At 47.6% G+C, this 14,051-nt stretch overlaps 1 protein-coding gene across 1 annotated transcript in view; it reads left to right on the top strand.

Annotated features, from left to right (window-relative positions):
* The window catches only part of LOC136510359 (G-type lectin S-receptor-like serine/threonine-protein kinase At2g19130), a gene marked incomplete at its 5' end in the record, with an annotated part of 120,664 nt that overhangs the window by 86,426 nt on the left and 20,187 nt on the right, over positions 1-14,051 (top strand). The window lies entirely within an intron of this gene.

Raw genomic sequence — 14,051 nt, 5'->3', positions numbered from 1 at the left:
AGACCTAGCGACCCAGGCTCACACTCGAGGGCTCGGCAAACAACCCCTCCTTCCGAACGAAAAGGATGCGCTAGGGTCGCACAAAAAGACAGGGGAACTCTTGATCGCCCTCTCGCTCCATGTAGAGGCTCGGGGGCTCTTCCTGCAACCAAGCTGAGACCCAGCGACCAGGCTCGCACTTGAGGGCTCGGCGAACAACCCCTCCTTCTGAACGAAAAGGATGCGCGAGGGTCGCACCAAAAGATAGGGGAACTCCGGATCGCCCTCTCACTCTGTGTAGAGGCTCGGGGGCTCTTCCTGTAACCAAGCCGAGACCCAGCGACCCAGGCTCGCACTTGAGGGCTCAGCAAATAACCCCTCCTTCCGAACGAAAGGGATGCACGAGGGTCACACCAAAAGACAGGGGAACTCCTAATCGCCCTCTCGCTCTGTGTAGAGGCTCGGGAGCTCTTCCTGCAACCAAGCCGAGACCCAGCGACCAGGCTCGCACTCGAGGGCTCGGTGAACAACCCCTCCTTCCGAATGAAAAGGATGCGTGAGGGTCGCACCAAAAGATAGGGGAACTCCTGATCGCCCTCTTTCTCCGTGCAGAGGCTCGGGGGCTCTTCCTACAACCAAGCCGAGACCTAGTGACCCAGGCTCGCACTCGAGGGCTCGGCAAACAACCCCTCCTTCCGAACGAAAGGGATGCATGAGGGTCGCACCAAAAGATAGGGGAACTCCTGATCGTCCTCTCGCTCCGTGCAGAGGCTCAGGGGCTCTTCCTGCAACCAAGTCGAGACCAAGTGACCTAGGCTCGCACTCGAGGGCTCAGCAAATGAACCCTCCTTCCGAACAAAAAGGATGCGCGAGGGCCACACAAAAAAGCCAGGGGAACTCCTGATCGCCCTCTCGCTCCGTATGGAGGCTCGGGGGCTCTTCCTGCAACCCAGCCAAGACCAGCGACCCGAACTCACACTCATGGGCTCAGCAAACGTGATAAAACCCCTCAAACGCGTGAAAAGCCCCTGAAGGAATAAATCCACTCCTCTAGGGCCTCGGGGGCTGCACCCGGTGGGTGCGCTCGCGCGCACCCACCGAGGTCTCGAGTACAAAACGCCATCCTGCCAGGAGCCGCCGCGAGCCGAGTCTCATCAAAACCTTAGGGAGAGCGTTCACACTCTCCCCGAGGCTCGGGGGCTACTGTCGGGTACCATAAAAAGGGGTCCCCTAAGCAAGAACTGAAAAAATCGCTTAGACCCTGTCAAAATCGAAGCCAAGGCACAACTACCGGCAAGCCCCCGCCTTGTTCGAGGCTATCGATTCTCCGTCTCGCTCGAGGCCCCACATGTAAGGCCTCGGACAGGGAACCGATTCTCCATCTCGCTCGAGGCCCCACACGTAAGGCCTCAGACGAGGTGCCGATTCTCTGCCTCGCATGAGGCCCCGCACGTAAGGCCTCGGATAGGGAACCAATTCTCCGTCTCGCTCGAGGCCCCGCACGCAAGGCCTCGGACAGGGAACTGATTCTCCGTCTTGCTCGAGGCCCCGCATGTAAGGCCTCGGACGAAGTGCCGATTCTCCGCCTCGCTCGAGGCCCCGCACGTAAGGCCTCAGATAGGGAACCGATTCTCCGTCTCGCTCGAGGCCCCGCACGCAAGGCCTCGGACGAGGTGCCGATTCTCCGCATCGCTCGAGGCTGGCTCAGCAACAACCCCGTCGCCTCTACCTCGACCGATTTCCCTGACAAAACATCACGTCCAACTAGCGCGTCCAACCACTCCCGCGACATCAGCCGGACGATGGCTCGACATAGTGGAGTGACCGATGAGATGGGAGTCGCATCAACACCATGCCGCCTAGGACAGGACGGGGCAGGGGTTACCGGCCGCTATGCTCGGCACTGTGCCCACGACTGACACCCATGTGGCACTATGCTACCTAATCCCACCTGCTCCAAGGACGGCGCGGCGTGGAGAGTCAGGTTAGGGTCCCTGTAGCCTCAGAATTAGTGTACAGGACCAGCTACTCCTTCCGAGCCTCGGCTAACCGCTTCGGGGTCTCGGCAGCCTCGGGATTCGCTCCCGCCGAGCCCCCCATAATGGTTCGGCCTCGGCACTGACTAGGCCTCGGCTCTCTACGTCGTCAACATACAGCGACCGGCACGTCGTCTGCAGTATGCACCATACCTCGCGCCAAGCCACAGAAGCTTCCACATCGCACAGGATCGGGCATGACCGGCGCGTCGCTCCGGTGCATCGAGGACAAGACCACTCCGTCGACCATGCCACCACAGTGGCAAGCTATAGGGCTCGAACACGCCACCTCCACTCACAAGATGCCATGTAGAGAACACATGCATCACCCATGTCCCCCCTTCAACTATAAAAGGGAGAGACCAGGGCCGTTTCTAAGGAGGCCGAGAAGCGAACGCAGAGACGCATAGAGGCTCAAGGGCGAACACATAGACGCCCACACAAGACACACACACACAAGCAACACACAACACTCTATAACACGCACGCCCCCTCGTTGCTGGAGATCAACATCTCAAGCAACACACGCACTCCACGCAGAGACTTGGGACTAGCTCCCTCTCTCGCCCAGCTTGTAACCCCCTACTACAAGCACTTCGGTGCAAGGAATACAAGATCGATCTCTTAGACTAGACGTAGAGCACCTATTGCCTGAACCAGTATAAATCTTGTGTCTCTTTGCATCACCATCCAGGATTAGGGGCACGCAGTATATTTTCACTAGTTGGTTGAGGGCCCACCGGTCCAAAACACCGACAACATTGTTGAAGAGGATGAGCCGATCCCACCATTGGGGTGGACAATAAAGGTGTGGTATAAGCCGTGGTGTGAATCCTCCGTTTCACATCACCGACTCATGAGCCTGCTTCAGACCTACTACAGTGACTGGGATGCAGCTGTAGAATACGCCTGTGAAGAGCATACGCACCCTCTTGAAGACACCTACTGGAAGGTTAGGGTGTGCATCACCATCAAGGATGAGCAGAAAGGCGCGTATCAGCTGGATTCAAACTATGCACACCATGGTCACCGTGCTACCATAGAGGACGGCATAGAAGATGCAGCCGCTGAAGCTTGCATAGGCCTCTGTGGTCGCCGATTCGAAGACATGAAGGATGATCAATATCGATTCCTTCCTCATCAACACCTAGAATTGGGATGGGCGATGATGGACCCGCAGGGCATGGATCCAACCACTGAAGCGATGGTACACTTTGGTTATGAGTCTGTGTCAAAGATTCGCCGATTGGAGAATCAATTGAAGGCGCAGCAGGAAGCTATCAAGAGGCACCAGCAGGTGATAGACGAACAAAGGGTGTGCCTCAATTTGCCAAAGATGTATGAGGAGCTTTCCCATAAGTATCGCCCCTAGATGTTGGAGTCCCTCTTTATGTAATAGCACGATAATAGAACGAGTTGAGTTGAGTCTAGTCGAGTTTATTAGTGCGGTGTGAACATTGTGTGTTTAGTTGATTTGTTATTATGTTTATGTGTGAGTTGGATCTTTGTAATGTGTGCTGAAACTTTGTGGGCATGTCCGCAAGTTCCATAGTTAAGAATATTAAAGGTTGGGGTCAATAAATGAATAGTTGGGTATGTTACATCTTGTTCTCTCGGAATCTGTTTTTCGGAGCAGTCTGCCTCTATCTTAATGCCAACTAAAATCTACACGACCAAAAATTATGAAATTTTTAGGGTAACAACTAGACTTAAGTATCTTTCTAATGCCTCTGGAATCACCCCAATATCCGATCTGGTTCGTGAGATATCTCTATTTCAAGTTTAATTTCCTGCGCAGTCTGGAATCTGGAAACAGTTTCGGTTGTAACCTGTTTTTGAGTAATCTAACGACAGAATCTGGGAAAGTGGTCCAAATAAAAGTTGTAGAAAATTTCATAAGCTTTCCAACCATATAAAGTACGCCTTATTTGGAGTTCTGGAACTCGAGATATGACTGTTTTACAGAGCTGCTGATGTTGAGATTCGTCCAGAAAATTTTCAGAATGTGTTCTAACGTGGAAATGTATAAATTTTGAATATTTGATAAGCAGATGTCTGGAAGAGGAAGAGGCCGAGGTCATGGAGGTGTTCCCCCACATCCACCATCACCACCACCGACTATTGAACAACTCTTGGCAGCACAGACGCAGCTCATGCAAACGTTGGTGCAGAATCAGCAGAACCAACAGGGTGGTGGAGCACCACGTGATAAGCGTGGTGAATTCTTGAAGGGCCGTCCCCCGGTGTTCTCTCGTGCCACTGACCCACTAGAAGCGGATGATTGGTTCGTGCTGTGGAGAGGCAGCTCAACATAGCTCAATGTGATAATCAGCAGAAAGTGTTGTACGCTTCAGGACAGCTTCAGGGAGAAGCTCAGGACTGGTGGGAGTCATTCGAGTATGGACGTCCTGCCAATGCTCCGCCTGTCACCTGGCAGGAGTTTAAGGAGAATTTCAAATCTTATCACATACCAGAGGGACTGATAGAGCTCAAGCAGGAGGAGTTCAGAGCTCTGAAGCAAGGATCCATGTCCGTCGCTGAGTACCGTGACAAGTTTGCTCAGTTGTCACGCTATGCTCCAAATGAAGTGGCTAATGATGCTGACAAGCAACGCCGCTTTCTCAAAGGTCTGTATGATGGTCTGCAGCTCTAGCTTATGCCCAATACCTACCCCAATTTTTAGACACTGGTGAATCGCGCTATTGTTATTGACAACAAGCGCAAGGAGATGGAGGCCAAGAAAAGGAGGCTTCAGGGACCGGCCTCTAGGAGCAATACTCGTCCACGTACCAACCCTCAGCAAGGCTTTCAGCAGAGGTTTCAGGGACCACCCAGTCAGTGGAATCGTGGTCAGTATCCTCAGCGCATCCCAAACCAGCAGCATGTTGGTAATCAACGTCCTCAGCAACAGAGTGGTCAGCAGACACCACGACAGGGAGCGCCCAACAACACTCCTATGAAGACTAGTATCCCTAGCACCCCCAGCAAGTGTTTCCGTTGTGGCAAAGAAGGTCACTTGTCTTATAATTGCCCTGAGAAGCCTAACCCGCAAACCCCCCCAGAAGCAGAACAGCAACCAGAAGCCAATACAGTATGGGAAGGTGAATCATGTGTCTACAGAGATGGCGGTTGCAGAACCAGAAGTCATGCTTGGTACGTTCAATGTCAACTCAACCCCTGCCACTGTTCTTTTTGATTCTGGAGCTTCACATTCATTCATATCACAAGCATTTGTTAGAAACCATAGCATACCATTATGTGCCATGCAAAATCCCATGTTAGTAAACTCACCGAGTGGAAGTATGCAAGCTTTATATCATTGTCTTCCGACTAGTCTATCCTTAAGGGGGGTAGAGTTTAAAGTGAGCCCTATTGTGTTGAGAGCATCTAGTATAGATGTGATTCTGGGTATGGACTGGATAAAGCAACAACAAGCAGTGATCCAATGTAAAGAGAAGGTAGTTGTTGTGACCGCACCCAGTGGAGAAAGAATCAGTGTTAATGTTGTAATACAAGCACAGCCGACCACCACAGTGAACCAGCTTGATGATAGCGGCAACAAGGAGGACCAAGTGGTGGATGAATTTCCAGATGTGTTCCCCGATGATTTGCCAGGTATGCCACCTGACCATGATATTGAGTTTATTATTGAATTATTACCTGGAACCGCACCTATAGCTAAGCGTCCATATAGAATGGGGGTTAAAGAATTAGAAGAACTTAAGAAACAAATTACGGAGTTACAGGAGAAAGGTTTTATTCGTCCTAGTTCGTCACCTTGGGGAGCACCAGTTATATTTGTTGACAAGAAGGATGGTACTCAGAGGATGTGTGTTGACTATCGATCGCTCAATGAGGTTACCATCAAGAACAAGTATCCGTTTCCTAGAATTGATGACTTGTTTGATTAGTTGAGAGGTGCTTGTGTCTTCTCTAAGATTGATCTTCGTTCTGGCTACCATCAATTGAGGATTCGTGCAACAGACATACCCAAGATAGCTTTTACTACGAGGTATGGTTTGTATGAGTACACTGTTATGTCATTTGGTTTGACCAATGCACCTGCCTACTTTATGTACATGATGAACAAGGCGTTCATGGAGTTTTTGGATAAGTTTGTGGTGGTATTCATCGATGATATATTGATATTCTCCAAAACAGAAGAAGAGCATGCTGAACATCTAGGGTTGGTCTTGCAGAAGCTCAGAGAACACAAGTTGTATGCTAAGTGAAGCAAGTGTGAATTTTGGTTGAAGGAAGTTTCTTTCCTAGGCCATGTTGTCTCTAATGGTGGTATTGCAGTAGATCCAGGTAAGGTGAACGACGTGTTGAATTGGAAGCCACCAACATATGTGGGATAGATTCGTAGTTTCTTGGGATTAGCTGGATACTACAGAAGGTTCATTGAAGGTTTCTCTAAGCTTGCTAAGCCAATGACAACTTTGTTGGAGAAAAATGCTAAGTTTGTGTGGTCTGAGAAGTGTCAGGCTAACTTTGAAGAGTTGAAGAAGAGGTTGACTACAACCCCAGTATTGGTTTTGCCAGATCTGAACAAGAGCTTTTCGATCTATTGTGATGCATCTCATCAAGGACTTGGATGTGTTCTTATGCAAGAAGACAGGGTAGTGGCTTATGCATCCCGGCAGTTGAGAAAGCATGAGTTAAATCATCCTACTCATGACTTGGAGTTAGCAGCAGTGGTTCATGCTTTGAAAATATGGAGGCATTATCTCATTGGACACAAGAGTGAATCTATACTGATCACAAAAGTCTGAAGTACATTTTCACTCAGACAGATCTGAATATGAGACAGCGTCGATGGTTAGAGTTGATCAAAGATTATGATTTGGAGGTACACTATCATCCTAGGAAGGCGAACGTTGTTGCTGATGCTCTTAGTAGGAAGAGTTATGCCAATGAGGTGCAAGTGACATCGATGTCAAGTGAGTTGTGTGCAGAGTTTGAGCGACTGAATTTAGGCTTTGTCACTAATGCAGTGGAGTTGGTGTTGGAGCCTAAATTGGAGCAAGAAATACGTAAAGGACAGTTATAGGATGCGAAGTTGAAACAGATAGTGGAAAACATAGTGATTGGTAATGCACCAGGTTTTCGTATGGACGATAATGGAACTCTTTGGTTTGGGAAAAGACTATGTGTGCCTGAGGATAAGGCTATACGTGAGGCAATTCTTTGTGAGGCACATGAGTCTGCTTATTCTATTCATCCTAGAAGTACTAAGATGTATTTGGACTTAAAAGAGAAGTATTGGTGGTACAGACTCAAAAGAGATGTTGCTGAATATGTGGCTTTATGTGATACATGTCAGAGGGTCAAAGCTGAACATCAAAGACCTGCAGGGTTGTTACAACCAATGAAGATACCTGAGTGGAAGTGGGAAGAAGTTGGTATGGATTTTATAGTTGGGTTACCACGTACTCAGAGAGGTTATGATTCAATCTGGGTAATAGTTGATCGGTTAACTAAAGTTGCTCACTTTATACTGGTCAAGACTACTTATAATGGACCAAGGTTAGCTCAGTTATATATGGAGAGAATAGTTTGTCTACATGGAGTTCCCAAGAAAATTGTGTCTGATCGAGGTACCCAATTTACATCTCATTTTTGGCAGCAGGTACATAGTTCATTAGGAGCCAAGTTGAACTTTAGTACAACATATCATCCTCAGACAGATGGGCAAACTGAGAGAATTAATTAGATATTAGAGGATATGTTGAGAGCTTGTGCGTTGCAGTATGGTACAAGTTGGGACAAGAGTTTGCCTTATGCAGAGTTCTCGTACAACAACAATTATCAGAAAAGTCTCAATATGGCACCTTTCGAAGCTTTGTATGGACGAAAGTGTAGGACCCCGTTGTTTTGGAACCAAACAGGGGAAACTCAAGTGTTCGGACCAGATGTCTTGAGAGACGTAGAAGAGCAAGTAAGGTTGATCAGGGATAACTTGAGAGTGGCCCAGTCTCGACAGAAGACATATGCCGATACTAGAAGAAGAGAATTGGTTTTCGAAGTAGGCGATTATGTGTACTTGAAGGTGTCACCTATGAGAAGTGTGAGAAGGTTTAACCTGAAAGGGAAGTTAGCGCCAAGGTATATTGGACCTTTCAAGATTTTAGAGAGACGTGGAGAGGTGGCTTATCAGTTGGAATTGCCCAAGAGTTTGTCAGGTGTACAAGATGTGTTCCATGTATCTCAGCTAAAGAAGTGTTTGCATATACCTGAAGAGCAGATACCGTTAGAGGAGCTTACGGTTAAGGAAGATCTCACTTATGAGGAGTTTCTGGTAAGGATTTTGGAGACGACAGAAAGAGTCACAAGGAGCCGAATTATAAAGATGTGTAAGGTTCAGTGGAATCGGTATACCGAGGATGAGGCTACTTGGGAAAGAGAAGAGGATCTAAGGAAAACATACCCACAGTTATTTGAGTAAGCATCGTCCGAATCTCGAGGGCGAGATTCATTTTAAGGGGGGTAGAATTATAACACCCTAAATTTTACAACAATTGAAACTAGGGAAAATTGATTTACTAAGCATTTTTGTGAGCATTTAAGTTTAGGAAGAATAATAAAGTTTATCAAATTAAAATTTAATATAGGTTAACAACAATGAATGTGCATTCATGCTGCTGCATATAAATTTTTGGAATGGTTTGATTTGAACTCAGATTTGAACTTGATTTGAATTTTGTCGTCAAATTGCTTTGGAAAGAAATTAGAAAAAGAAAAGGGTAAATTCTTTCTCCTTCTTCCTTCGGCCCTTGGCCTGCTACCGCCCTTGGCCTAAGTATTCCCTTGCCGGGCTGTGTTGCTCCACTCGGGCCGAAGCCCAGCGCTTCCCTCAGTGCTAGCCAGGCGGCTCGGCTTTCCTTTGCAGGCCGCTAGCCTAGCCGCAAGCTGTCGGCCCACTCCCTCCTGCGCTGCTTCGCTGGCCTAGCCGCTCCCGCTGACCGCGCGCCTTCCTCCGCCCGCTGACTATCCGGGCCCACTAGTCAGACCCGCCTCCTTCCTCTTGCTCGTGTCCCAGTCGGACACTGTGCCGACGCCGTCGAGTCCGCCCCTGCCACGGCACCCCGTGATGACGTGCCGCCCAAGGGACCCCGCCCCATAAATAGCCGCCTACGCCGCCTCCCTATCCCATCTACCGCTAGTTTTCTTCACCCTAGCAAGCTGCAGCTGTGCTTCACCTTGCACAGCCGCAGCCATCGTCGACCACCGAGCGCCGCGCCGTCGTCGCTGTTTCCCGCTCGCTTATTCCGGTTCGGGTGAGATCCCCTTTCCCTTCTCTCTCGCCCGGAGCTTTTGTTTCGTCAAATCGTGCGCTATGGAGCGAGAACCGCGAGCTCTATTTGGCCGGTCATGGCGCCGCCGTCAGAAGTCTGCCGCCGGCACTGTTCCAGCGTGTGTTTTTTTTCTTTTTCGCCAGATCAGATCCAGGCCGTTCGGGTCTGATCCAACGGCCCAAAACCGGAGATACCCTTTCGCTGCTGATTTTGCAAATATGTCCTTATAATTACTTCGGTGTTAACCCGCGGTCCTTTGCGCGTTTCACAGTTTATGTTTCTTTCATTCGAAAGCGTATTTTCGTTCGGTTGGACTGAAATACATTTTCAATTATTTACAGTTTTGCCATTCAACTTGTTTTAGCCATAATTTCTCCGTTTTAACTCCGATTTGATCCATTCAAGTTGTGTTAGGTTCGTAATTAAGTAATCTACATGTTTATGCTACTGTAAAGTAGATTTCCAACTTTTATAATTCGAGCTTAGATCTAATCTATTATTTGCCTATAGGAAATCTTGTATAATTCATAACTTCTCCGTTTTAGATCCGATTTTTGTGATCTTCGCGCCTGCGTGTTCGTAGCGAGACGTAGATTCGTTTTCCAAACTTTTCATCTTGATTCTTTGCTGTTGGTGTACTGTTCTAATCTGTAGCCTTGTTCGCTTTGCATGATTGCTCCTGGATGCTTGTATGTTGCTGTGGTTATCGAGTATAGACGGTGAGCAGTTCGTGGGAGATCAAGGGTACGACTTTGACGAGCAGGACTAGCAGGAGTACTTTGCTCAGGGCAAGTATAGCATGGGATCATCCTTATTTCCTATTCACTTTAATTCATTAAATTCATGTTGCATGTGTCATCGTGATAAGGATTTCCTATAATTGAACTATTACCTTGTCACTTATGGGTTATGCATTGGGTAGCCTTGCTAGTGCTCAATTAAACCATGATCTTGTAACTTGACTAATGGTATATGCAATAAACATTAAAACATGACTTTTTAGCAACATGGAAACAGGGGGCTGGAGTGTTTATCTACTTTCTAAATGCTTCAGATTCCTCTCCCTAAGGACTTATCTGTAAGTGATCATTCAGGACTTACAATACATCTGTGAGGGCTACATGGCTCTGGCTTTAGCTCAGTATGAGGACCTTTTCTAGCTTGTTAGTGGTTACCTTCATGGCGCAAGAGGGGTGTGTTCCGGGTTGGATATAGTGCGGCCTCTGTCTGTCAGTGTATAGGCTGCGCGTCATTGTGCCTGTCAGAAGGGGAGCTCTACATTCGTAGGCCACAGAAACCTAGCGGCCCTAACTTGTTAGACGAACCTTTGAAAGGCTTCATAGTGACCCCTGCCTGCTCACCTTGAAAGTGTTTTGGGAGTTATAAACCCGGGAAAATGGATATCACGACTCACAGTGAAAGTGTACAACCTCCGCAGAGTGTAAAACTGGTATATCAACCGTGCTCACGGTCACGATCGGCCTTGGAACCCTTACGGAATAGATGATCATTAAGTATTACCTGTTTATGCTATTCATTATTCATGTTTACATTTGATCATGTGTTTGGCAATGAGAATTGAAACAACTTGATGCTACTCTAAGCTAAAATTGTGACAACTAAAAGTTGAACGCTGTTAAACCTGTGTCTAGCCTTTTGAGCCTCATGAACCCCGTGTTACACTTGTTGAGTACGACATGTACTTACGCTTGTTTATTTTCATTATTGGATAAAAATTCCGGATGGGTAACAGATGACTTTGGGTGTGATGATTTTCCTGAGGACTACTAGACTTGTGGTCAACCAGTCGACGTCCCTGTGAAATAGAGTTTCCGCGAGAGATCTTTTTATTACCTTCGTTATAATTATGTAATAACTCTGTCATATTCGTGATGTAATAAACATTGGTGATGATACTATTCGTAATTTATCGGCTTATGTGCGTGACTGATCTCTAGGCGCACATAAGGTTTTGCACCCCTTTTTATCCTTAAAATTGGGTGTGACAGCTTGGGGAAGAGAATCGGGCAGGGGGTGAGGGCGACAGGGGTTGGCGGGGGGGGGGGGGGCGTCGACAGAGGGCGTTGGCAGGGGGCCATGGGGTAGCTAGCGGCGGTGATGGGAGTTGTCGCAGGGCGTCCGAGGTGGGCGGCCGGACGGGGGCGACGGCTGGACGACCGTCGCGGGGACTGGCAGGGCGCGCCGGTGGGTGCCGGGCGGGCGGCCGGGTGGGCGTCGGCGGGTGGCCAGCAGGGGGCGCCGGCGAAGCCGTGCCGGGGACGTCGTGAGAGATGGATGCCGGGGGACGCCAGGGACGCCAGGGAGCCGCGCTGGGTGGCACGGTGCCTTGCGTGCGGAGCTGAGCGGCGCGGTGTGGTGCCTTGCGTTGGAGCTGGGCGGCGCGGTGTGGTGCCTTGCGTCGGAGTTGGGCGGCGCGGAGGGTGCGCGTGGTGCCTTGCGTGCGGCGGATGTTGGGCGGCGCGGTTGCAATGTTGTGAGTGGCGGCGGGGTGGGAGAAGTGGGTAGGGTTTTTTCCAAATCTACTAAACACACTGCACGTGGGCTACAAGCTGACAGGCGGGCTCCACTAAAATTTTAGCGCCAACTATGTGGGCTCCACTAATATTTAGGCGCCAATCGGGCTGAATGTTGCCCAAATCAATATACCGACCAACCGGCGGACCAAAAAAACGAGATTCAGCGACCGACCGTCTAACGGTAAACCCAAATAAAAATAGCGTCCGACCGTCGGACGACAAAACAAGATATAGCGTCCGACCGTAAGCCACTAAGTTATACCGTCCGACCGTCCAACGGCATTTCGACATTTTTACCGACCCTTGGTTGGACGCTAGTATGGGCTGTGGTATAGTGTTTGCCAAGTAAAATTCTTACTCAGTTTTTACATGGATATTTAGTTAGAACACTGAACTTGTTCTCATCAATCTATCTATTATTACCTACAGGTTGTCTATATTTTGGATCAAGTCTGTGCTATGGAGAATGAAATGCTGCTGAGGATCAAGCAGTCCCATCTTGACATCACACCAAAGATCCAGTGTGATGTCTAATGTGTTAAAGCAAAGCATGACAGCTTAATCGTTGCAATAATGAACCTTCTTTGGCTTATACAGCTCACCAGGTTGCTCCCTAATGCAACTGGCAGTCTGGCACAATCTGCGGCCAGCATCTTGAGAAGGTCCTTGGCACTGAGCACTGCCATATCCTTGTGCCATTCAGAACTGAGAATGGAATTGTTCGCAAGTGGATCTCGCGTTTTGAAGTCTGGCCATACCTGGAGACTTACACTGATGATGATGCATTATCTTCTCATACTCAGTACAGAATTTGACATGACCACTTTCTTGTTCTCCTTGTTTAGTTAGTAGGATAAAACCTGATGATGATATTGCAAGGAGGTCCTCTCACAAACAGAAAGTTGATGCATTTGTCTACTGATCTTGGTTCAATTTTGTGAGGATGCAATTATTGAATTCTAGATGGCGCACATATCTATTGTGTTTGTGACGTCCTCAAAAATATGGGCTCAAAAAAAATTACAGGTATTCCTTTTGATTTCTCAAGGTTTGTTTTGACCCTGGTAATTAGCATATGCAAAAAAACCATATTTCCACTGAAAGTACAGTACAACAACAGTTGATGAATAGTAAGTACTCCCAAGTACTGATTTCCATTTTTTTCTGGTGATGCAGTTACTTCTTAAAGGCTGGTTATGCAGTCATCTTCATCCATCGACGGTAATCCACAAGGCTATAGCAGCTGTGTCCTAGCGCAGCAAGCCAGCAGTTTTTTTTACCTTTCATTTTTTACTGTCAACCGTTAATAAGTATCTATACATGCTGTAAAGAAGATTGCTCTCCATAAGGGTATTTTTCAAATACTTTATGCTGTTCTGCATGAGTACAGTGGGCGCTGCCAACCTTTCTGTAGGTTTTAATGAAGCTCGTAAAAGAACACACGTAAGGCAGAGTGCTTATAAAGACCAAACATCCTGTGAAGATTTACGTTGCTCCAGTTTCCAATTTGCTTCAAGCTCAGTTTAGAATTTTATGTTTGTTCTATGAATGATCACTTAGAAGTATGGGTGAATTTGAGCATTGATGATATAATGGCAACGGCTTCCATAACAACGTACGGGCAAATGCTAGTGAACGAATGAAGAAGCTGAGGCAGGGGAGAGAAGCTAGTGGTAGGGATGTCATTTCACGTGCCCTGCTCCGCTGGCCAGGTGAGATGACATGTCATTGCCACGTGAGTAAAAGTAACGTTCTAGCATTGAGACGGTACGGTTAAAAAAATAGAACTGCTATAATATAAAAATATATTTCGTGATAAATCTAATAGTAATGTTTATTTGCTATCATAAACTTTAGTATTACAAGTTTAGTTATATTTAGGATAGTTTAACCTTGGATAATTTGTTAGGACCTTTCTGGAACTGAGGAGATTTACACAAATCATGTATGAATTAGTTCATTTTATAGGAAAAACATAGGAAATAGAAAATTTGCTGAGAGCCTGCTTGAAATGCAAGATTTTCACAAGAACTATGCAGAAAATTTTATGAAAATCTGTTTAATTTCATTGGAGAAACGCGTGAACATGAAATTTTTCTCAGGTTCCAAACATGCCCTCAGCTTGTTTCTAAGGGCAACCACGGCGCGGTGATGTTAGCCTCATTATAAAGTGAGAGGCCACGTAGATATATGAGTTTTTT

This window comes from Miscanthus floridulus, chromosome 16 (genome assembly GCF_019320115.1).
Source record: "Miscanthus floridulus cultivar M001 chromosome 16, ASM1932011v1, whole genome shotgun sequence".
Taxonomy (NCBI): Eukaryota; Viridiplantae; Streptophyta; class Magnoliopsida; order Poales; family Poaceae; genus Miscanthus; species Miscanthus floridulus.
The sequence above is the reverse complement of the archived record's forward strand: the minus strand, read 5'-3'. Positions and strand labels throughout refer to the sequence as shown.